The following is a 23,250-nucleotide window of genomic DNA, read 5'->3' as shown; positions in this document are numbered from 1 at the left end:
GTAGAGAAATTGCAATAGGTCAGGAAGCTACTGATTGTCAAATGAGCAGGACAAAAAATGTACGAATATTCCATTCTGTTCTGAAGTACACTGTGATAGCTCATCCCACTGCGCATTATGCTTGGAAAGTGGGGTGTAATTTTCACACACGTCCATCCACACACACACATACACGGAGAATTAATGACTTCAACTTGAGAATTAAACTATAATTTAACTGTCACCATGTACCCATGATAAATGATTTGTATGCAGAACTGTAACACTTCTCACTAGCTTCCTAATTCATGTTTTCTAACTAAGACATCCTTGGTATGGAGATGTTCTTATGACAGAGGAGAACGTTTAGGACAGGGTGCACAGAGGTCATTGCTAGTTAGTAGGGTTTATGCACATTCTTTATAAGTGATGTTAGTAAAGCTGTTATTGGAATTCCTTCCATTTAGATCAGTTATTAAAATGTTTTCATTGTGGCCAGTTGCTTCAGCTGTTTTGCACCTACTCTCTGCTAAGGAAATCCAAATCTTTTGCTATTAAGTCAGTATTGCAAAAATATTGTAGTAAACAAGTGCATTGCATCTTTCCATACTTCTGACAGTAAATTCATGCCAGTGGATCAAAATTTGAGTGACAAATATAAAGCAATAGGAGAAAAGTAATGTTGAAATATTCTTACTCAGTTCAAGATTTAGACTTGGACTTCTTAAATGCTGGATTAGATTTGCATTTCAGTGAACTGTTTTGACATCAGTTAATGTTACTCTACAATTCTGCTGTATGCTTTATCCCCATTCCTGCATAAACAATGTGTTCTTCCATTAATACTTGAAGGGATTATCAAATTATTCATTTGATGTCTGAAAGTCTTCTGTCTTTTGGAGCAATTTTTAGAAATGAATGAAATTCAGCATTTTGAATGCACTATGTATATTAAATATATATTATATTAAGTGCACTCAGGGATCACTGACCACCATACAGAACTATGTAAAATATCCCTATTAATTATAGTGCTGTGAGTCTACATAGCTGGAAAAGATTAAAAAAAAAATGAGAGGATTATGGTTTAGCAAAGTATTTATTGCATGGTTTTATCAAGAAGTTGAACATTATAATTCTTATTCAGATTACCACTGAAAACACGGTGCAGCTTTGAACTGTAAGCATAATGGAAACTAGCAGGGCTATGTGCTTTTACAGGATATATATACGCATTAAAAACATATGTAGTAGTGAAAATCTATCAGTTTTCATCACATATATCTTGACCCTGCCATGCTTTGGTGGTTGCTGCATCATGTTTTCACTACAAAAAAGTGGCAACGTAATTATAGGGAAGGCACAATTACAAATTGCATGCAATTACATCCAAACAAGTAAACAAAACAAAACTACATTCAGCAAGCTAAGGAAGAGCTGAAAGCCTTTTAATGGAGATGCCAAAGATGAGCTTTTGCAGCTCTACAATTTGCCAGTCAAATTGTTGTCATTTAGGAGAACTTCCCCACAAAAGCTCATAGTAGAGCAAATGAGTGGCAAATTGGCTTTCTAAATTATTATATACTGTTCTGATTGATTTTCCCCTATTATTCTTTCGCAAGATCTTAATATTTTCAAAGCTGAGAACTTTTCTTTAAAAATTGAACTTTTCTATGTGTCTCCTGAAGTGAGACGTTCACTGAGTGAGGCACATCTTAGGAAATCAGTAATATTCAGAAGATGTAATTGTAATAAAAAGCTTTATGAGTTCAGAAGATGAATACTGGGCCTATATTGTTCAGAATTTTATCACTGAAATAAGTTGTATTTTCTGGATATAAATCAATGGGAGAAGGAAACAAAGCTACAGAGATAAGGTCATATTTGCAGGTATAGAGGGATCCCGTTCCAAAGAAATTAAATTTGGATTATAAATGATGGCTGAGAGCTTCTTTGTTATCTTGTGTACGCAGTTACTAGACCTTCAGTACAGTTAATGCTGGTTAACGTTGTGGGACATATGCATCAAAAGGATGTTTTCCCTTACCCTTTGTACCAGGATATGCAGTTGCCTTTCATAGAGTTAGAACACTCTGCTGGCACTTCTCATACTCCATTGTGAGAAGGGACAGATTCCCCAACTGGGCAATCTTTGCTTCATTATTTTTTGTGAGATTAACAGATATTTGGGAGGTTGGATAAAAGACATAGGAATTCGTCCATAACTCTTTAGCAAAAAATGCTATTAGAAAAAAAAAATGAATTCTCCAGCCTATCCAGACATTATCAGATTATTTTATGTTCTGTTGAAATACATTCTGCAGCTGCATCCTCTTGACGAATAATCCTCCCGCTCCACCAGCAGCGTAATTCAAGATAATTGGCTGAAATTTTCTTAGAAAATAATTATTTGACCAATTAAAGCTCTTAGTCTGCAGTAATAACAAACTGTGAATAGATGTTTAGTTCCTGTGAAATGCTGACTTTTTTAAAACGGGGGGACGGTGAAGAGTGCCTTCAACTCATTGAACAAATTTTTCTTCTGAAAATACTAAAAGGGGCAATTTTTTTCTTTCTGCAAACATTAATGGAAACCAAACGCTATTCAAATTGATACTTAAATTAAAAAAAAAATAGTAAAATGAGAGGCGAATGCCGACATAACAAATTCATAAGGTTTTTTTTAGCAATTGATTTTGTAGTTAAGGATTGACTGTTGAAATCAAGAGCTACACACAAGGGCCTTCCCTGTTCTATAAAGATTTTTCCCTCTAATGCTATATTCAAGCTACTTTAAAATATTATTTAATAAAATATGTCAAATAGAATATGGCATATTCTCCTGCAGCTGTGTAACAATTAATGAAGCAATTTTTGTCAACTATAGAACATGCCATCAACTCACTACTTTTTCAATTCCAAAGAATCAAAAAAATGGAGGCTCTTGCAGATGGAACATTTTTAAAAGGACCTTGTAATTGGGCAGTACTATCCCATACCTGAAATACTTTCCTTTATGTTGTTTATTCCGGGCCAGTAAGATACTGCGGTGATTTGGTTCAAAAAAGATGAGAGAAAAAATTAAGAAGCAACCAGGACTTATGGGGAGAAAGTCTTCTGAAAGAAGAAAACAGCTAACTAATAAAAGGAGGTGGAAAAAATACAAGCTATAAAGAGTAGATGACCTAATCGTAAAAATATGTAATTATATACATATATATAAAATAAATAAGCAAACAAAAGAGTACAAGCAAAAGCAGCAGGAGCTAAAGACTAAGGCTGATGTATTTTAGGGACAAGAATGAAAAAAGCAGCTGAAAGCACAGCATTTATCAGACTAAAACATTGGCACTTTTGCGCCATGTTCTGAAGAAATTTGACTGTAGGACAGAATACATCTTGTTTTGAAACTGTCTCCCAGGCTCTTGTTTTTGTTAATTTTTTTGACATCTTCCAATGTCAGTAAAAAGCTTCCTATCTGAGCGTATGTAATTCGGATTAAGAAAAATAAGCGAGAAATAATATTTTTATGCATCTCGTGTCAGTGTGTAGGTGGATGTAGATTTCAGTTCTCTCTTACCTCCTGGGTAATCTGCAGAGAGGTTGTTTAGATTTCAGTAGTATGAACTTTATTTAAACTAAAGGTGGAAAAAAATGTCACTGTATTGGAAAGTGCAGATTTAAAATCACTTTAGAATACTGTAAAAGAAACCTCACCTTGCTATTTTTACATAGTCGTGTTCAACAATTGAGCTTAACACTTTATGAAGTGAAAAAAAATCAGTTTTGTATTTGATTTCCATATGATTCAGTAATGTCTCCTTTTGGAAGTGTTCACCAAAGGCCATGCAGCTGAATCCTAGCCAAGGTTCTCTCAGACGTACTTCTTGCACGTCTCTAAAATGCTCTGTAGTATTTTTTCTGACTGCAAACTGTCCTGCCACTGGCTTTGTGCGCATCAGCATGGCACATTAGGTGAGCTCATTCTGTACCACGTTCAGCTTATCCAATGTGGTGCTGATAATATTCTTCCCTAAACGTCCCTATGCTGGCGTTAGCTTTCTCTCGAGCTAATTCATCTTTCCAAATGGTTAGGGCCAGAATTCAATTTGGCAATTTTTTTTTCCCCCCTGTATTAGTTTTCTGCCAGACAAAAATATTTCTCATTTAGTACCAGGCTGAGTGATGTTTTAGTTCAGCTCAGGGACATGCATTCGGGTCAGTAAAGGAGATCTTCCATTCTTCTGTACAAATTTCATTGATCATTAGCAATTTTTAAAGACTATTCCTTTCTGTTCTAGAAAATTTGTATCCTTCTCACTTACATTTGTTTAAATATGGAGAGAACCTATTAAAATGGTGTGAATTATCTTAGTTCCTGAAGTTAATGATATTTTGCCATTATTATATGTAATCAGTTATACAAAACTTGGGAGGAAGAAAAGGAAGCAGAGAAGATGGACTTTTTTTTCCTTTCATCTCCTCTTGTTAATCTGAGTAGAAACACACATAATCTTTCTTCAATATCACAGTCAAGGTTAATATCTGTCTGTTTAACCCTGGAACAAAGGAAAGAACAAAAAAGAGCAAAGAGAAATCTGACAGCCAACTCACCCATCCGCTCAATCTTCTGCAAATACGCTGAAAAATATTTGCCAATCCAAGTTGCGATAAAATCCATGGATTTGTTTTTGGCTTTGTTTAACTTAATGAGGTCTTTTATTTTCTCCTTGAAAACCTTCACGAAGACAGATTTTTATGTACAATGGAAGTGACAGGTACCCCTGCGAATTGATGTTCATACATACATTGATTGAAAAGAGATGAAAGCAAGGAAGGAGGGAGCAGGGAGAACTCTTCTCCCAGGTTACTAGTGATAGGATGAGAGGTAATGGCCTTAAGTTGCACCAGAGGAGGTTCAGGCTGGATGCTAGGAAAAATTTTCTCTCAGAAGGAGTGGTGAGGCATTGGCACAGGCTGCCCTGGGAGGTGGTGGAGTCACTGTTCCTGGAGGTGTTCAAGACCCATGGAGATGTGGCACTGAGGGACGTGGTCAGTGGGCATGGTGGGGGTGGGTTGGAATTGAACTTGGAGATCTGAGAGGTCTTTTCCAACCTTCATGATTCTGTGAATGTAAGGAGTGTTGCTGGAATTCAGAAACCGATTGTGTAGCACAAGGCACACAAATAGTCAAAAGGCTTGCAAGAAACTTATGCAGGCAAGTGTTATTGCATAAATGCTTAATCTGATATTGAGTCAGGACTAAATATGATAATTCCCATGAGGTAAAGGGTTTTCCCTCCCTCAGATGCATTGCTCGTGGGAGATTGTCAACCTCATCATCAGTTAATTCTTCCTCCTTCAAAAGCAGTCATAATGAACCTAAACACTGATTGGCATAGTTCACTTTTATTTGCACATATTCCATAGCACTGGGGCTGGGAACTTTCTCTGTGAACTTGCTCTTGATTTGTGCAGCTATAAATAAACAAAGAAAAAAATAACGTATTACCTAATATAGCAACACAATACCCACCTAATTATGCAGGTGTTAGCTATATTGGCCTCTTAGTATTGTACTTGAAAGTCTGGAATAAAGACCATAAATGAGAGTGTATTAATGGCTCCAAAAAGGAAAAAAATACCTCAGTTATGGAACTGATAAACAAACTGCTCGAATGCATGCACTTAGTATGTAGTCATCTATGCCTGATACTGCATGCATTTTTTCTTTTCCTTTTTCCTGTATAAGTTACTTGAATTTAATAATTTACATATCGTCTTTCCATTAGCAAACCTGTGAGACCCTGATCTGTCACTTTTCAAATCAAAGCCTCAATAGTTACGTTAAATGGAGCTAAATATATATCTCATAAAAATGAGAAGGACATATCAATAACGATATTTCTTCCAGGAATTCAGGGACTGAAGTGAAAGTTATTTTCAAATCTTGATCTGAACTACCCTTATTTTAAATAAAAATTGCACTTTTTTCTCTTATTATTTCCTGGATTGTATAGCTATATGTGTTTCCAGGGAAATACCCATTCCTATAAAAGTTTTTTTTCTAATTATTTTTTGAAGCAAATTGTGACTGTAACGATCATAATTTTATTAAACCATATTGATTGTTCTTGTTTCATGGAGGAGGTTGCTACAGACTTCAATCTTTATATAAAGATTTTGAAGGAGCAGCATTAGTTGCTCTTGCATACTATATAATTACTAGCAAATGAGCTGTGCTTCTCCTAGGGTTGGGTTCTCGTCTGTGCTCCGTGTGTGTGTGTGAATGATTTATATGGTAATTATGTATGTTCTTCCAAAACGGGAACTGATCATTTTAAACCATTTTAAAATAGTTCTGAGTAAATAAAATCATGAATTGGCCTTTTTGCACAGGTGTGGTGTGCAGGATTCCCAGCCTGGACTTTACCTTTTGATGGCCATCCAGTCTGTCTCCCTATATTATGTCTGAGCTCATATGTGAAAGTGTTTATTTGGTATAAACAATCAGTGTAACACCTAATGCGCATCATGTGCTCAGCAGCAATACTAAGAACTGCACGTAAAGTTTCATGCTTTCTTAATTTTACTGAAATAATTACATCTCGGAAATAGTGTTATTGATGAGCATGTGATGATCTAGTTTGTGAAACCCCAGATTCTTGAATCAAACTGGCACTGGATCCTAATGCAGTTTGTTTCTGTATTTTGTTGCTGTGTCTTCTGGTTGCTATCACAATGACTTTTTTGGGTGGTTTTTTTTTTTTTCTGGAATAGTTTTTCTTGTTCAATGACTTCTGTTATTTGATTGCATTGTCTGCTTGCTCAAATGAATGATTTTTCTTACTGCTAAATGGCCAGATCATGTGTCTCTAGACACCATGGCCTTGGCCTCTGTGGCTTAGTAACAGTTTTCAGAAGAGGTTTCCTGACTAAAAGCCTCATTAAAAGGTCAGCAACATAAAAGCAGCTGTTATTCCTGGAGACCTGTCCACTAAAAAACTATCCAGCCCAGTGCTCTCAAAGCTTTTTTCTCCTATAAATGTAATTACTGTTCTTCATCCTTCCTGAATTTGCTGTTCTTCATCCCCTTAAAATGACTTCACATGCATTATATTTACTAACATTTGCCTTTTTTCTTTTTGAAGGCTCTATCACTGTAAATGGTGTTCTCACGTGCTTTCTGTCTGCCTGTGTTCTCTCATCTAATGCATAAAGAGAGAAATCAATGATGGGTATACTTCTCTATTCACTCTCTGCTTTCCATTCCTTTCATAATGTCCGTCCTTCTGAACAGATTTCAGATAATATAAGAGCAGAAATTCAGACAAAAAAGAAGAAAAATACATACAATTTGTCTATATATCATTTGTCTTTGCTTGCCATTCTGCCTACTTATTCATCCTGCCTACCAGAATGCAAAGATCCATTCTGTGTCCTTATGAGTAGTGAGACATCCTTGTCTTCGCTTACATCTAATTTTCGAGGTCTAAAATTGAGCTTACTCATTTCATAAGGGACAGAGCAGGCTTTTGATAAATTGGATTTCTTTTTATGATAATTAGGATAGTTTTTGATAAAATTAAGATAATCAGAATAAAGTTAATTGGTATGGGTATGGAGAACTTTCATTTACTGAGAAGTCTGATGAAATGCAGCTTATCTCTAGAGTTCATTTTAGTGTTTTAGTTTGCTTTTATTTGTCTTTGTTTCCTGGTGAGGGTGTAGGTTTCAGATTGCAGTGTTTTTTCCTCTTTTTTTTTTTTTTATTAAACACCAAACAGGGTAAAAGTCTCAGATTGTTTTGCTGGCCTAAAGAACAAATGTCAGTGAACTGCTGTGCACTGAGGGGCTTTCTCTCTCGAGATGATATCTCTGTTCAACAGCTCACTGAAGCTCTTAAAAGACCGATTACAGTCGGATCTGACAATCATTTGCATCTCTGTGTATGTCAACAACTGTCCTCAGATCAAGGGTGACGGAGAGATCTCCAGCTGCATGGAAACAGATGGCAAGTCACTCAAGCAATCTACTCAGTTGCTGAACGTAGATAAGTTGTATATCACTTTAGGTCAAAGGAAAAAACACTTGTGGGAAGGCACAGTGAGAGCTAGGTGAAAAAGTGAGATAACAGCTGGAAAAGCAGCTTGTCAAATCTTCAATTCCTTCAAAGCATCAATAAGTATAAAAGCATTTGGATTTTCTACTTTAATTAACGTAGCTGCTTGTGACGAGACAGCCTTCAAACAAGCAGTCTAGATTTAGCAATTTTCATCTAGTGGTTACAGCATTGCCACTTGGAAAAAAGATGCAAATTTGAAGGACGACATGCTTGGCTGAATAGGAGACACAAGAATCCATTTCTCTTAACATGCAGTACGCTGTTGTGTTGGAACACATGATGAAACTGATCAAACTTCTCCATACCAAAGGGATGGTGGAGAGTGTGCTGGTTTCTCAGCATCACCACACCACTACGTTTTGGTCCTCTCAAGCTCCTGTAAAACGAAAAAGGCCTGCAGACATCATATCTGCAAGATAGCGTGCAGGAGGGGGGAGTGGTTTTAATTACTTACAGCTTTCTAAACAGAAACTCTTAGAACACAGAAAAAATTAAAACGTTTGGTTGCCAGCTCTGTGAGTGCGTACGTAGGACTCTGCCTCTGACTTTAAAGCGGTCTTTGATAGTGAGAACTATCCTTCCATAAAACCTGGAGGGAGATGGCTGGAAAAAAAATAACAAAAATTCATTTTAAGACGTTTCAAAACCTGGGGAAAAAACTACCCCTATCTTTATGAGTCAGTTTTGCCAAGTTCAGTGCAGGCATAAAATCAATTTCTCCCCATTGAAAACTGCTTTTCATTTCACTGAATTGTAACGTGTGCATGACAGGGAGGGTGGAGTTGCCTGTCAAGGCTGAAATAACTCTTGCTGCATCACTTGTTTGTGATCTAAAAGTTACCTACCTGATTACGCTACCCTTTGTTCATAGGAGAAGGGATGGGAAGTAGCAGAATGCTCCAGGCCCTTTAGGAGATTGATTATTTGTTTTCTTCAGTTCACATACATGCTATATTTAAAGTAAATAAAAGAGGATGGTTTCCTCCAAATGAGGGTAAATAGGGTTATAAACCAGGCAAGACAAGTGATTTAAAGACCAAGGATGTCAAAGGATAAAGTATAACAATACCAAATAAGTTTCTTTCTGCAGGTATTTGTATGACTGTGGAATGTGTCCAGCACAAACCAGGAGGTGTATGAAAGGCTAAAGTGCTGTCAGCTTGCCTCTTAAAAACAAAGGAGAATAAAATTATTGTATTTACTGATCTTTACTGACGTGACCCAAGAGCTACAAACATGGACAGTGCAGACATTTAGGACGTAATCTAAAAAGCGTGGTTTGTGCAAGGCAAAGAGTTGTGCTGGAATCTGTTAGTTTTGCTGGGGAGCAGGAGACAGTGCTTGCTGAAATAGACAAAGCGCGGGGATGACAGCAGTTTGAATTAAATATTTTTTAGAAAGTTATGGTGTAAGGGAGTGCCAATGGACAGAGTATTCATCAAGGCTGTGGAAACCTGAAGTCCATGCACCTTCTGCCCCAGCTGAGAAATGTGAGCTTGCTTGCGGTGTTCTGGGGCCATTTTCAGAAAAGACAAAAATATTTTTCTTCTTACTAGTCCACTTTTATGTTGAAAGGAAAAAGGGTACTGTAGCAAAACAGTTAATGAAGATTAGTAATGGAAAACGTAGGATAATTTTTAATAAAAAAGGGGAAATTAAAAATGGTGTCAGCCTCCGTAACTGAAGAAAGGGGTCATGCAAAAGTCTTCCTTCATTTCATTACTGTCTTCTTTGTATTTACTGAGGGCTGTTGGGAAATCTCCATCTGGAGAGAAAAAAATGGTGAAATCTGTGCTGTCACTGGAATTGCTCTGGCAAAGGGACTTACGGATACTGGTGGAAACAGGAATGAAAAACTGTTTAGAAAAATGAAGTATTGGTAGTAAATAGTTTTAGAAGTGAAATGAAATGGGAAGTGTGAAGAAAAAAATAATAATGCGTGGTGCAAGAACCCTGAGATGCCATAGTGAATGCACATGAAGTAGAAAAAATGGTTTTAGTTAACATTTAGATTTCTTTCTTCAGTTATAAAAGGACACTAATTGTATAATTTGCAGTTCTTGTTCAGAAAGGGAAGAGATTTACTGTGAACTAAAAGCCCCTCTATGAAATAGCCATGCAGGAGTGAAATTGACAGTTCTGCACAATAGGCCAAGCATGAATTCCATTACCTCTATGGCACGGTCAAACTTAACAGCAAAGCTGGCTCACGCTTCCCCAAACCAGTGTAGAAGTCAAACTGTGTAACAGGAAAGAGGATGTTCAGCACAGCAGTTAGTCATCACATAATGGAACGCCCCTGGAAAAGAAGCTGAATGATGAGCAAAATGCTGTGCTTGTCTTGAGATCCACTTGTTAAACCAGTTAAGATCCTAGCAGTGGATGTCCAGAATGTCGATAGTCTAACGCATCGATTTTGTGGGTGTAAAATGTATATTTTGAATAATTCATTGAGAACAAAGGGATTTTGTCTTTAGGCACATAAATCTATGGATACCTTTATTCAAAAAACGTGGCAGTTTCTTCAAGGGCTTAATTGGGAACTAAAGTTTACTTAGTCTTTGGATGGAAAATATTTCACCTGATGAAGGGTGCTTGTGTTTGCACACCAGAAAATACGCCGGGGGAGCAATGTGAGCACTTACAAGGTTTTGGAACTTTTACACGGCTCTACAAATCAACTTGTAGATGTATGAGTACAGTTATTAAATGTTAGAGAGAGATATGTAAGACCTTATATTTTCAACTCATTTAAATTAAGAAGAAGCTATTTTTTGTAATTGTTAATCAAAATCTTTCAGCAAACGTAGAAAAAAACACAATGTTTTTAGAATAGCTATAGATCTTGTTTTTTTTTTTTCCATTTGCTGCTTGCTTCTGTTTCCTAATCTACTATCTGAGATCCTGTTCTACACTTTCAATTTTATTTTGACTGTGCTGATATGAGTTTGTACCATTACAGATTTGTTTGTTTGTTTATCTTTAATATCAGTACTTGGAGATGGATTCTGTAACTACTCAGAAGGCAGTGTGAAGGGAAACAACTTCTTAAACTAAAATTCATGTTCCAAGACACACACGAACCACTGCCTGGAGTAAGAAGCCTCTCAACTGTAGTTTTCTGAAAGTAAATAGGAAAGGCACTTCTGTTTAAACATAAAATAAAGTCTTTGAAATGTATTTGGATGCTGGTACAAAGGCCAGGAGGTTTACTTGTTCCCCTGATAAAGGAGAATTACCTGGAAGCCTGCCCAATGCGAGTAAAGTTTGAGGAATTAAGATTCCAAAGAACAGATCTGAAAGTTGGGCACTGTGTTTGCAAGGAAAAATGGGTCCAATATTTTTACACTGTGAGCTTCAGTGCCTTTCCTTTAAGGTGTACAATAAATGCACAAGGTAAAAGCAGTGACTGTCGTAGAAATGAATGTGAATGGCGGAAAATTTGTCAAGAGTAAAGAAGCATTTTAAAATGCTACTTTTTTAAAATAACACCCTCTCTGCCCCCAAAACCACCAGGAGGCAAAGACAACAAAAGATAGGAAAAAGGTCCCCCAACAGTGCACTGATATATTTTCCCCCCATGAAAGCATCCAAAGTACAATAGAAGAGAAAAAGGGAAAAACATCACTTTTCAATTGTTTATTGTATTAGAGCATTCCAGAGACTGGGTCCATTCTTCATGGTGTGGGCTTCTCTTATTTTTAATGATCACTATCACGGGAAAAGCAGAAAGCTTCAGTGAAAATAAACAAGAATAAAAGTTACTTCCCTCCAACTCCACTGTTTACTTATATTCTTTATAATTGAGATGTATAGGTCGAAGAGCAGAAGGAAGAGATATTCTACCTTCTTTTAAAACTGAAACAAACTTCAGTAGCACAAAAATGAGACATCATTTCTGAAACAGTAAAACGGAGATAAATAATCATCCTGTTAACTGATGTTAAGTTTAGGAGTGCATCAAAGGATTGTCACAAGAAGTGGACAATCACTGACAGTAAAGCAAACACTGTTGGGTTTGGGCTCAGTTTTTAGTCAGAGAAAAATGAAGAGTTCACTAGAGAGAGGATCTGATGGTTTTTCATCTTTACACAAGACTAACAAGGCAAAAATGGGTAGTTTGGCAGAGGCTTGGATCCCTGCAGGCTTTGTATTTCTTAACTATTATGCACATACAAACAGCTCTGCTGTGTGGGTTTGTACAGCAAATGGACAGCTCTCAAGTAGACAACTGTGTTAATGTCCCTTCCTCTATTATAAAACAGAGGAATACAATAAAAATTCTTCAGTCTGTCAGCAGCTCACATCCTTCTTAGCCTGCAATTCATTTCTTGGCTAGGAAATAAGAAATTATATTCAGTTTCCTCTCTGCCTTAGGCCTATAAGAACCAGCTTTAATATAGTTGCATCACTGTAAGCCCAGGTTTATCACAGCTGGAGTTAATCAAGGGAAATGAACTTAAAGTCTATGGGAGCTGATCTGGTATCCCTACCTGATGTGCTGTGCAAATACCTCTGGTTTGAGCTATCTCAGGCATTTAGGCATTGGAAGTGAAAATGGTTGTCCCTCACAGGGCCGGGCAGGCCTTTCCAATCACAGTGTTGGGTTTAGTTGTCCAACTATTTCCTAATTTCACCCCACAGGCCTCATCTGCTCTGAATTAAGACTTAAAGCTTTTGAAGATGTGCAATAGTGAAGAGGAGCAATAACGAATAGGCACAAAGTTAAATGTTTGTAAAAGTTCTGAATGATTTTGAAGCAAAAAATCTGTGAAAAACATTGGCTTCTTTAGTTTGAAAGCAAATAAGAGACACTGGGGTGTAAGGAATCTTTCAAAGAGTATGAAATGAGGAGGGAAAATTGTTTTCTGACTGGTAAATATATAAGGCTCATTTTCTTTCTGAGCAGTACCCATCACACTGCAAAGCCTGTTACTTGCCTCTCCAAACTACTAAGTTCGTGTTTCCTATAAGTAATACAGGATATATATATATTTTTTACCAGCTATCCTAATTTTTGACCTGAATGAGTTTTGACTCACCCACGGTTGTTTCTAGGGAAGCAGAGGTGTAGGTATGTGGTGAGAGACAGGAAACAGCAATCAGAGGAGTCCGACACAACCATGTTAATTCGATATGCACTATGGTTTATGTGATTTTTCACCTGAAAAGAAAACATTCCAGGTATTTTTGTAGTTATAATCCAGTGATTGAATCAAATAGGACCTTCAGTATCTTGGCAATGTGAAACCCTGTAATTCTTACCTGACACTGTGTATAGCCTAAGATTCAGGCTTTAAATCAGATTTGACTATTTTCTAGTGTTAAGTTTTGTACTCAGAACAATTAAAATTGGCTCCCATCATATCAGTGCATGGCTGCATAAGAAGAAACAAGCCACACAATTTATTTTAATTAGTGGTAATTTACATTTATGTATCTGTGTACAAAATAAAAATGAATAACTTTGATTGCATACTACCTAGCTCATTTTAAAAATCCATGAGATGCATTTCTAAGTTACTGCAGTAAAGCTGAATTAAACATATAAGATAATCTTTAAAATGAATAAGTAATGCAGATTTAATAACTTTTTTTTTTTTAAAAAAGCTCAAATGCTTAGAAACTGTTGGCCCTTTAAGCTAAATTTTCATGTAGTTTTAAAACACAGTTATGCATTTTAATGGTAAATTTCCACACCAAAATCATAAATAAAACATGCATGTAGATGCTAACATCATCTACTAAAGAGCCTTAATGTATTGCAAGAAAGATAGACTTTGTTTTTGCTGTTTAAAATCAGTGTATGCTCCAATCCTTTCGTTCTTTCAAAACATTTGTGTTTTACATGATAAATCTGGGTAGACTTGGGATATTTCAGGTTAGTTGTGATTCGAGAACTATTTCTAGGTTTGAATTCCAGTTCTACTGATGCAAATATGAACTTGGTGAATTTCTTCTCAGTGCATAGACATTTCTGAGGTTGTGTGTGCATGCATAAATGCTCATAAGATGTGTGGTAGAGAAGGATTTTCATCACATTTCCAGAGCTTGTTACAGCTATGGTACAGTAAATAACTCTTACTGTTCCCTTATTTTAATAGAATTTCCGCAGTCTAATGAAGAGCTGAGCTGGAACATGATAGAATGGAGTGCATATAGATGGATAATGTGTGTAAATGTAGTCAAACAGGTTTTTATAATGTCTGGCAGAAGTAGTATTCTGCAGAGTTTCAGGGATCATTCTATGATGCATCCAGCCATTGTATTACACCCCTGTATTGCTCTAACCATCTCTCTGCATTTATCTACTGACATTTATACGCTTTGAATATGTAAATATCTATAACATAAATGTTGATGTGTTGCAATATTGCTGGTATTAGGTACTTTAATTGTGTAGGTAATTAACACTTCTTTGTTCAACCGCATTATCATTTTTCTCAAACTGAGACTCTATTAGCAACCCATTCTGTATTACTCATAGATGTCAAGTCATTACAAGAGTTGACACAAGACAACCCTGAGATGTGTGACACTAATTAAGTAAAAATATCCAGATTAAAAATAGATTCCTTACAACTAATGTGGTATGGCCATCTACATAAGAAAATACTCATTTCTTTCTTCATTGATCATAAAGTATTGCTTTACAGTGCTGCAGTAAGTCACCAAAAATCCATTTAAAAAGGATTTCTGTTTCTCCAAATACAAAGAATATTAATTATTTTTCCTTCTTGAAAACTGAGAGCTCTTTTTTCATTTCTTCTAACAGCCTGCCCTGACAAATATTTGACAGTCTGTTCTCCCAAAATAGTAAGGAAATATGCATTAACAATGGTTTTGCTTAATTATAGGCGCTTACAATAATCATCCTTTGCATTTTGATACATCCTACATACAAGAGCTTAGTAAAACTGTGCTTTAGCTTTTTAATTTTTAGGGACTATAGCAAAGAACATAAATTCTCTCTCTCTTGCTGTCGGTGTGGGTAAGTTTTACTGCACAAGTTGAAGCTGCGGTCATTGAGCAAGTACATAAAAATACTAAAACTCATTGAGGCATAACTATATTACGCTGGGCAGCTGTGATGGAAGATTGTAATGGTGAGAATTGTGTTATTGTTGCCTTTAATCAAACACCGCTGGCACGCTGAGTCTTGCAAGATAAGAGATAAGACTTGATCTTCCATAAGAGTTCATGGTATGTAAGTCCTCCTGTGGATTCTTCCTTCTTCTCTGAAACACCAACCTATTTTCTCTAGAACCAGTTATTTTTATTAGTATTATCTGACTGCACCAAGTTGTTTTTTTTAATAGTTTGTTTAAGATAATGCAAGTTGAAAAGCAGGTAAGCTTTGCTGATCCCTTTGCCAGCATTAATCTTTCTGACCATCTTTAACTATACTTGAAAAAAGAATTACAAAAGCATATTCTTGTGTGATTGAACCCTGAAACTGATAAATTAAGAGTTGTTCAGTGAAAGAAAAAAATCTCTAGTCTTGTAGAATTGTTTTATTAGATGGGTTTTGGCTTTATTCACAAGCACAGTCTTCTGGCAGGTGAAATTTCTATTTGAGATAATTTTAGGATGCAAGATGGCCAGCTGCATTGAGGAATCTAGATGGATTTTGTTATTATGAGCTGATTTTACTATTATCAGTCAGGTTACAGCTTTAGTAGGTAGATTCCTGTTAGGCAAAAACCACTTTTAAGTTGAGGTCCTGATTGTGATGGCCCCTTTGGTGTGATCTGCAGAAGAGCTGAGTTCCGACTTCAGCCCTGTCCAAGCCCATACGTGCCCAGAGGGGTTTTTGGATAATGATCCAAAGCTGAGCTATTTTATAAAGATTTTCTCTATACCTCTTTTAGCTCTTTGTCAGCCTCTATGTAATCTTTAACATCATTTTCCTACTTCTCTCCAGTGGCTACCAGCTATGTTGCAGTAAAAGGTATGAGTCCTGTGGCTCTGTTAATTATTTACTTCTGTGTAGTGAAGGTGAGCAAGTGTCTGACATACAGAAAGCAGCGATCAGGAAAAATACAGCCAAAGGGAAAGTGTTTACTGGAGAGACGTTTCAAATACAGCTACTGGCAGAGTCATTACAATGAGAGTATGCAAACAATGTTCTTGTTTTTAAACAAAAAGAAGTATTTAAACAATTAAACTTAGTGTATAATATTAGGTTTTGGCTGTCTTCTGTTTACTTTTCTCTAGTACTAACATAAAAACCCACACAGATAAGAAGGAAAAGGCGTGGAACTGTAGAGTAGTATAAACCCAATATCAGTAAGCTGCATTTTGCACCTCTGCATTCATTTGTATATAATACTACTGCTGATACTGAAAGCCCATCACAGGACTATAAAAACTGGAGTTTTATGTGCAAGAATAGGTCTTGATAAGCTTTACAGATGGATAACCTTTTGAACTATTTAGTCTACAATTGCACACAAATTGTAAATCATCCCTTGGAAGCAAATTCCTTTTTTCTTCTTCTTTTTTACTATGAGCTTTTGAATGACCAAATTAAATCTCGGCACGTGAAATGCAGACTAAGATCAAGGCAAATACTTGACTGGATTTGGAAAACTTTGGCTTGGATAGCTGTGTTTCTTCCTATACAAAGCGCAAAGAGCCAAAGCTCTTGAAAAGGGAGGGAGGTGGGTACCAGAGGGCTGACTGTGTCCGTACTCCTGCCTTTAGGGAGAGAGCTGAAGCACACAGTGCCAGACGTGTGGGGGCTGTGAATCAATACAGAGCACTGATTTCAGAGATGACTCAAAGGAAGCTTTTGATTTCTGAAGCTCTGCTTTCTTTCTCTTTTTCTTCCTCTCCCAGTATTGTTTTCTACAGTCTTTAGCAACTTCACCTCTTATGTTTAAAGTTATCATGGCATGCGATAAGTATGCTCACTCATTTGCACATTCACAATGCTACTCACCACTGCTGTCCCTGTTCTCTTGATTCAACATTATTTTGGAGAGGATATGCTGTGTTTGTGAGAACAGAGATTGCAGCTATTATTCTGCCTCCAATAGCACAATACTCAGCCTGTTTTCTTCTTCTTTCCAGTTGTCTATACCTTACCGTCAGTGTTTATTATTATTCTCTTATGGACAGCTGAATGCCAAAGTTAGTTGAAGGTTACTTCAAACTTACTGTCAGACCGTGTGGGTGAATAAAGCACAAGAATAAGTAGGAGAAGCAATGAATGAATAAGGGCTAACTTATGATACATAAGCCCTTATTAAATATGAAGTCCTTTGCATATATGTATACCGAAGAAAAAAAGGTTTTAAGTAATTTCCATAAATTTATGCTGGTATTTTAAAGTCTTGGCATTTAAATTGAAGATTTAGTTATGCTATAGATATGATATCTATGTAAGAATGAGTTCTTCAGGCAGCGATTGTACTATGGAATATGATGTGTGTTTAGTTTGAACTCAACACATCAACCTACAACTGTAGGAAATAAATCTGTAGCATTCAACCTCTTGGAAGTTTTCAGACATTAATTATGAAAATTATGAAGAATAGTCTCATGTTCACATTAATCTCTAGTTTTTCCACAAAAGCAACATCTTATTTTGGCCAGAATTTGGCCATAAACCCTAAATATCTTGTCCTGGTAGGGCCAGAAACATCTCATTACTTTGCGATGTTGTAAATTCAGGTTCTATAAAAGATAAGCACTTCTTAAAAATCCAGTTTTTGACAATGAAATGAACAAAAATAAACAAAAACACAGTGTGGGTGCCTTGTAAAACCATACCAGAAGTTTCGTCTTTGGCTGCATGTGGCAGGTGGTTTCTTGATGCCAAGAGCTACGTTAAAGAATAAGCATTAAGTTTTTTAATCAATACTTCCATCTCAGAAATCCTATACTGCACTTTAAGTACACAGTAGAAACACAGTGGCAGCAATGCTACAGAGGTGAGTTAAGGGGGGGAAACAGGACTCATAATCCTACAAGTGTGCTTGACAAACCATGCACTATATTGTGCTATAGTGGAGTACTTTCATCTTAGCTCGTATTTATGCAGAGAGATCCAAGAAGTTCTATGGATTATTCTTTTTTAAACATTGGGCCATTTTAGCTTAATTACAGTCATTAATCAAGTTCATTCATCAATACTTGAGAGCAAATCTTAGTAGCTGCTACGCTAAAGTTTCAGTAGAGGAATATGTGCTGCAGTCAGAGCAGGAAAAGTCATTTTGGACAACTCTGGATGTGCATCATGACAAATATTATCTTTGAGTCAGATTCTATCCTCTGCTGGATTCGTGCTTGAGGTGGGCACGAGGACAAAGTTCTTTTTTTCCAGAATTCCCACCCACACAGCACTGAACCAGCAGAATGGATTCTGTTTAGGTAGTTACTCACTGTCAAGGCAGCTGATGTACAACACAGATGTACATTTTGAAGACATGATTTGGAATAATCGTTTCTTGTGGCTGAGGATAGCTCAGGGTTAGAGCTGCTAGAAGATTGCTGGATTTCCAGTAAATTAAATGCATTGTTATAACAGGGATGTGCCCTTTTGTCTGCCTTGTCTGTTATTTAAAAGTGCAAGCTGCTACCTTACTGCTTACCTGAGATGTTGTAAGAAAAAAACCAGTTAAAACTGTCCTGAGAAAGACAAAGGTGAAAACACCATACTCAGAACTAGCAGCTGTGCTGCATTTTTTTAAAGAGTTGTCACATATGAGCATCTCTAAACGAGTCTGCAAGAAGTGAGGGTTTGTTTTTGACTACAGTAAATTTTTATAGACATTGAATTTGTGTTAAGCACTATAGCATGCCTCCTTCTGTCTGACTATCTCTACAGACTTTGCCAAATATCTTTTATTCATGCTTTGTAGCTGTAGAGTTAGCATTGAATGTAGTACCTTAAATTCAATTTGGAGGTTGTTTCTAGAAAGAAACATACACAATGAAATGTTCATCCATAATTTTTGCTGATGAGAAAACATTTTTACCTTGCTTGCGATAACAAAACCCAGTGGAAATAATCAGCTTGAACATTCCCAGTTGCATCGCCTAGTTAGAAATTTAATATAGCATGAGCATGAAGCAACACAGGTAGAGGGCTTGTTATAAATACGCCTCAAGACAGATTCCATATCAAATTGCATGATAAAAAGTCCATGCTAGTTTTTGCAGTGGGCTTTAATACTTTCTCATGGTGAGTCTTTGGTGGGGATGCAGAGGTTGTGTGGGATCAATTCCATGTCCTGCAGCTGGAGGACAGCCCAAGGACTCTTCTCAAGCCCTGTGGAAGGAAGGACACTTGTGCTGAAGGGCCATTAGCTAGATTCACTGTATACTGCGCATGTTGGGCAAAACCACAGTGCAGTGGTTTTTTTTTTCAATCTTCATCACATGCTCAAAAAGTAGACTTAGCCTTGCCATGGTGCGACCAAATCAGAAATGGTCACTCTGGTCAAATAGCCAGAGGCATTTTGGATCTCAAATAAATCATTCTCTTCCTGCTTTCATCCTGACTGCTCCCAAGGCCCAGCCTGGGAAAAACAGCAGAGACATGTCCCTGCATCTCTGCTGTGTCAGAGCCTGGCACCCTCACTGGGCCTGATCCTGACCTGCACCCACGGTGGGCTGACTATGGCTACATTTTCTGTTTCCTAAGTCAGAATCTACAGAACGGCACTGCTCCTTCCATCCTCCCCACCCTCTAAGCACTGACGTGGTATGAGTATTTGAAGCACTAGGATGCTGTATTACCATAATTACAGCCACTACTTTTGACTATTTTTCCACCAGCCTGCAAGGCTAGGAATTATTGTGTCTTTTGAAGGGAAGAAAAGACACCATCCGTCTTTTATATTCTTAGCATTCTTGCACTGATGTAAAATACACTGAGATTATTTTGAAGGAGAACACTTTAAAATTTCTTTTCCCAAAGTTCACTTGATAAAACTGCCAGAAGTGGCTGTCTGTTAAAGGAGAAGGGGAGAGGAGTAAACAAGATAAAAAGCTGCTCATCTTTATTTGCATTAGGTGGTTCAGAAAGCGCAGCAGCAGGGTAGCATTCCATGGGAAAAGGATGTGCTGCATTGAAGGCAGAGCAACATGCAGCATTGTTTAGCTGAGTGGTTTTTTTGTTGTTGTTGTTCAGTGAAGACTGTGGGCAATTGGGGCAGCTCTGAGGCTTGGGATGTGCTGTTTTAGCTCATTGATGGCATTGGGTAATTGAGGCCTGGTACCTTTTAGAGTCATTTTGCAGACATTTCTACTTCTTTTGGACTGAAGTCATCTTCTTGTGTAGGTCAGTTGGGCAAAAGATATTGTGTCTCTCCATAGCATCAAGCTGGTAAAGAAACATAGAGTATATATGAATTTATCTTAATCACCGTCAGAATGCAATCATTTCCAATCTTAAGCTTTTTATTTTCACAAGTGATGCACTAAATCTCTCCTGAAAGCAAAACATGGCAAGCAATATTTCAGTTTCCCATCAGACTATTCCTCCTGAAAGGAATGTAATTTAGGAAGCCCCCTACTATTGATTCTAAGTTAGAGAATATATTTTAAATTGCAGTATATTTGTGTCCTGAAGGAATCTTTGTATTTTAAAAGAAAAAGCATCAAGTCAAAATGAAATACCGAAATCTTTAGCTTATCAGATTTTTCCTGGTGAGATTTTAAATGTTAATTAAGAGATTCATTATTTTCACTCATTATTTTTAGAAGAAAAGCACATATGCTTATGTTTTTTTCGGTCTGGGACTTCGTTTTTCTGTTTGATCAGGAATGCTGAAAGCTCTCTAGCAATCTGCCATGGTTTCCACAGTTCACAGGTCTAAGGAATTTTTTATGAATGCTCACTTTTTAAAGAAAAAGTCTTTTCTTTTTCACCTCACTCTCTATTCACAGTGGCTCTAAAGCAATGAATAAACAAGCTATTGCAGGCAAATTAGACAACTGGTTTGGTTTCATTGAATTGTAGGTGCCTTCGAGTCCTTATGGAACTGAAAAGGGAATCAAATGGAATGCTTCTGTTTTGTATGACCTCCCTGACACTGAGCTCCTGGCTGCTCTCTCTTGTTTCATTTCAGTTCTTTCAAAGCCCCATAGAGTGAAGCTGGTACTGGTGGAAGTTGTCAGGTGTAGCAGTGAGCTTTGTGTAGATGGGATGCTTCTGGGGATGATGTGTCCTACCTCTGGGGAAGGGAGAAAAGAAAGAAAGAAAACGCCAATAAGTTAAGCATAAACAACACCAAAAGACAAAACCCCGCCCCATGTTCCTGTGCCCAGCTGGAAGGGGATAGAGCTGCATTGCCCCCACCCTGTGCTGCCTTGCCTCTCTCCTTCTCAATGGGTTTTCTTATTACTGCCTTCTAGCCCTAACACTTAGGACAAGGTGTAGTCATCTCTCAACTATCTGTTGTTAATTTCCTCCTGAGTTTTAACAGAAAACATAGGAAAAATGTGTTCTTGGTGACGAATTTTAATACCTGTACATTTTCTAAGCACTTAATTAATCGAGAACACAGTGGGAATAGTTGTTTCATTTATTTTAATTCGGAAGGTATTTAAACCCTTTATCTTAGGATTACACTTTTTCTGAAAAACTGTAGAACATGGTCATAATAAGAACGATGCTCTCAAGACACCGTACATTCATCCCTGTATGCATTACCTCTTTTTTATCCCTAGAAACAGTGCCCAACTTCTCTGTTAATCAGTGATATGGGTATCGGGGACGTGATCGGTGTCTCTCCTCTGAACTCTGGTCTTTCGTGTGCCTGTTCTGAAGGGTTGGCAGCCTACTGATGGACAAGACAGGAGTGGAAATTTTTACTTCATGTCTTTGCATTGGAACATGCTTTTCAAGTTAGCATTTTTATTTAGTAGGCCGTGCTAAGAACCATCTAAATGTGTTTAAAAATCCTAAATCCCCTCTGGAGTTCTCCTTTGCTTGGTCCTGCTGCCTCCAAGAGGCACGATTTGCCCGCACTGAGCTTGTCCCAGTGAGGAAGCAGCTCTCTGTTTCTGTCTGTTCCTTCTGCCCTTCATCTCGGAGCTGGTGCCTTGCAGAAGGTGAAAGCAACTTGCACTTGAGCGCAGTGCATCCTCGGTTATATTTCCCTGGAGGACCGGTACAAGCTGTCAGCTTAGCTCAGACCCAAGGCTCCAATGTGAGCAGTCAAGGAGGTTCAAGTTGCTTCCTGGCAATTTCCACACCTCCAGTCTCTGTGTAGCTAATCGTGTACCGCACATAAGTTATGAGTCATCCTCTAAATGAGCTACACCCTTCAGACCTCTAAATGTTCTCTGTTGTGTGTGAGAAGTCCCAAAGTCCTTCTCATGAGAAATTACACTGTGGGCTGTTTTTTTATTATTATTATTTTTTATTTTATTCTATTTTTTTTAATCATCAGTCAGAACCATCACAAAGAGATAAACAGAAGAGCCTCAAAAATCCCTGTACTTAGCTGTTCGGAGTTAAGGAGCTGGTGTCCCCAAGGGAGCTACCACAGCATCCCTGTTCTCTCTCTGCCTCCCTGTGCTGCATGGTTCCAAGCACCTTTCTGGAATGGAGGGGCAGTTTCTCTGATCTAATATTGCCATAAATATGGAGCATTCTCTAGGGAACCTGCTTTATCTCTTGGGAACAAGCTTTAGCAGAAGGGTTGGACTAGCTGATCTCCAGGTCCCTTCCAACCCCTGCAATCCTTGTGATCCTGTGATTTATATGTAGTTTCATAGAGAGCTAAGATTACCTGTATAGCAAAGCAGCCAATATTAATACTATGCTATTCTTGTTATGAGCATAGAAATCCTACGTGATTATTCACAAGGCAATTGCACAACTATCACGCTTTCTAATGTTTGCAAAGTTTTATTTTAGCATCTGTGAAATTTAATATGAAAAAAAACAATATTTTATCACCTGTATTTTGGGAAGTAATCCTCTCTGACCCACTGATTTCCTTTTAATTGCACTAATCTTTACTTGATGGTTTTAATTTTCCAAACTACAGCAGGGATGATGCACTAACAAGCTCCAAAGTGGATTAATGCATGGAGCGTTGCCCTTAGCTCCCAAATGGAAATAGAATGCAATAGAGAATTTTTTTTTTGCATTGTTGTAGATACAAAAGTCTCTGTAATAAATG

The 23,250-nt window shown here is 37.4% G+C and overlaps 1 protein-coding gene across 4 annotated transcripts in view; it reads left to right on the top strand.

Moving 5' to 3' along the window:
• The window catches only part of LRP1B (LDL receptor related protein 1B), a 603,435-nt gene that overhangs the window by 220,264 nt on the left and 359,921 nt on the right, over positions 1 to 23,250 (top strand). The window lies entirely within an intron of this gene.

The sequence above is a fragment of the Numida meleagris genome, chromosome 5 (assembly GCF_002078875.1).
Source record: "Numida meleagris isolate 19003 breed g44 Domestic line chromosome 5, NumMel1.0, whole genome shotgun sequence".
Classification (NCBI taxonomy): domain Eukaryota; kingdom Metazoa; phylum Chordata; class Aves; order Galliformes; family Numididae; genus Numida; species Numida meleagris.
This window is presented reverse-complemented; position numbering and strand designations above follow the sequence as displayed.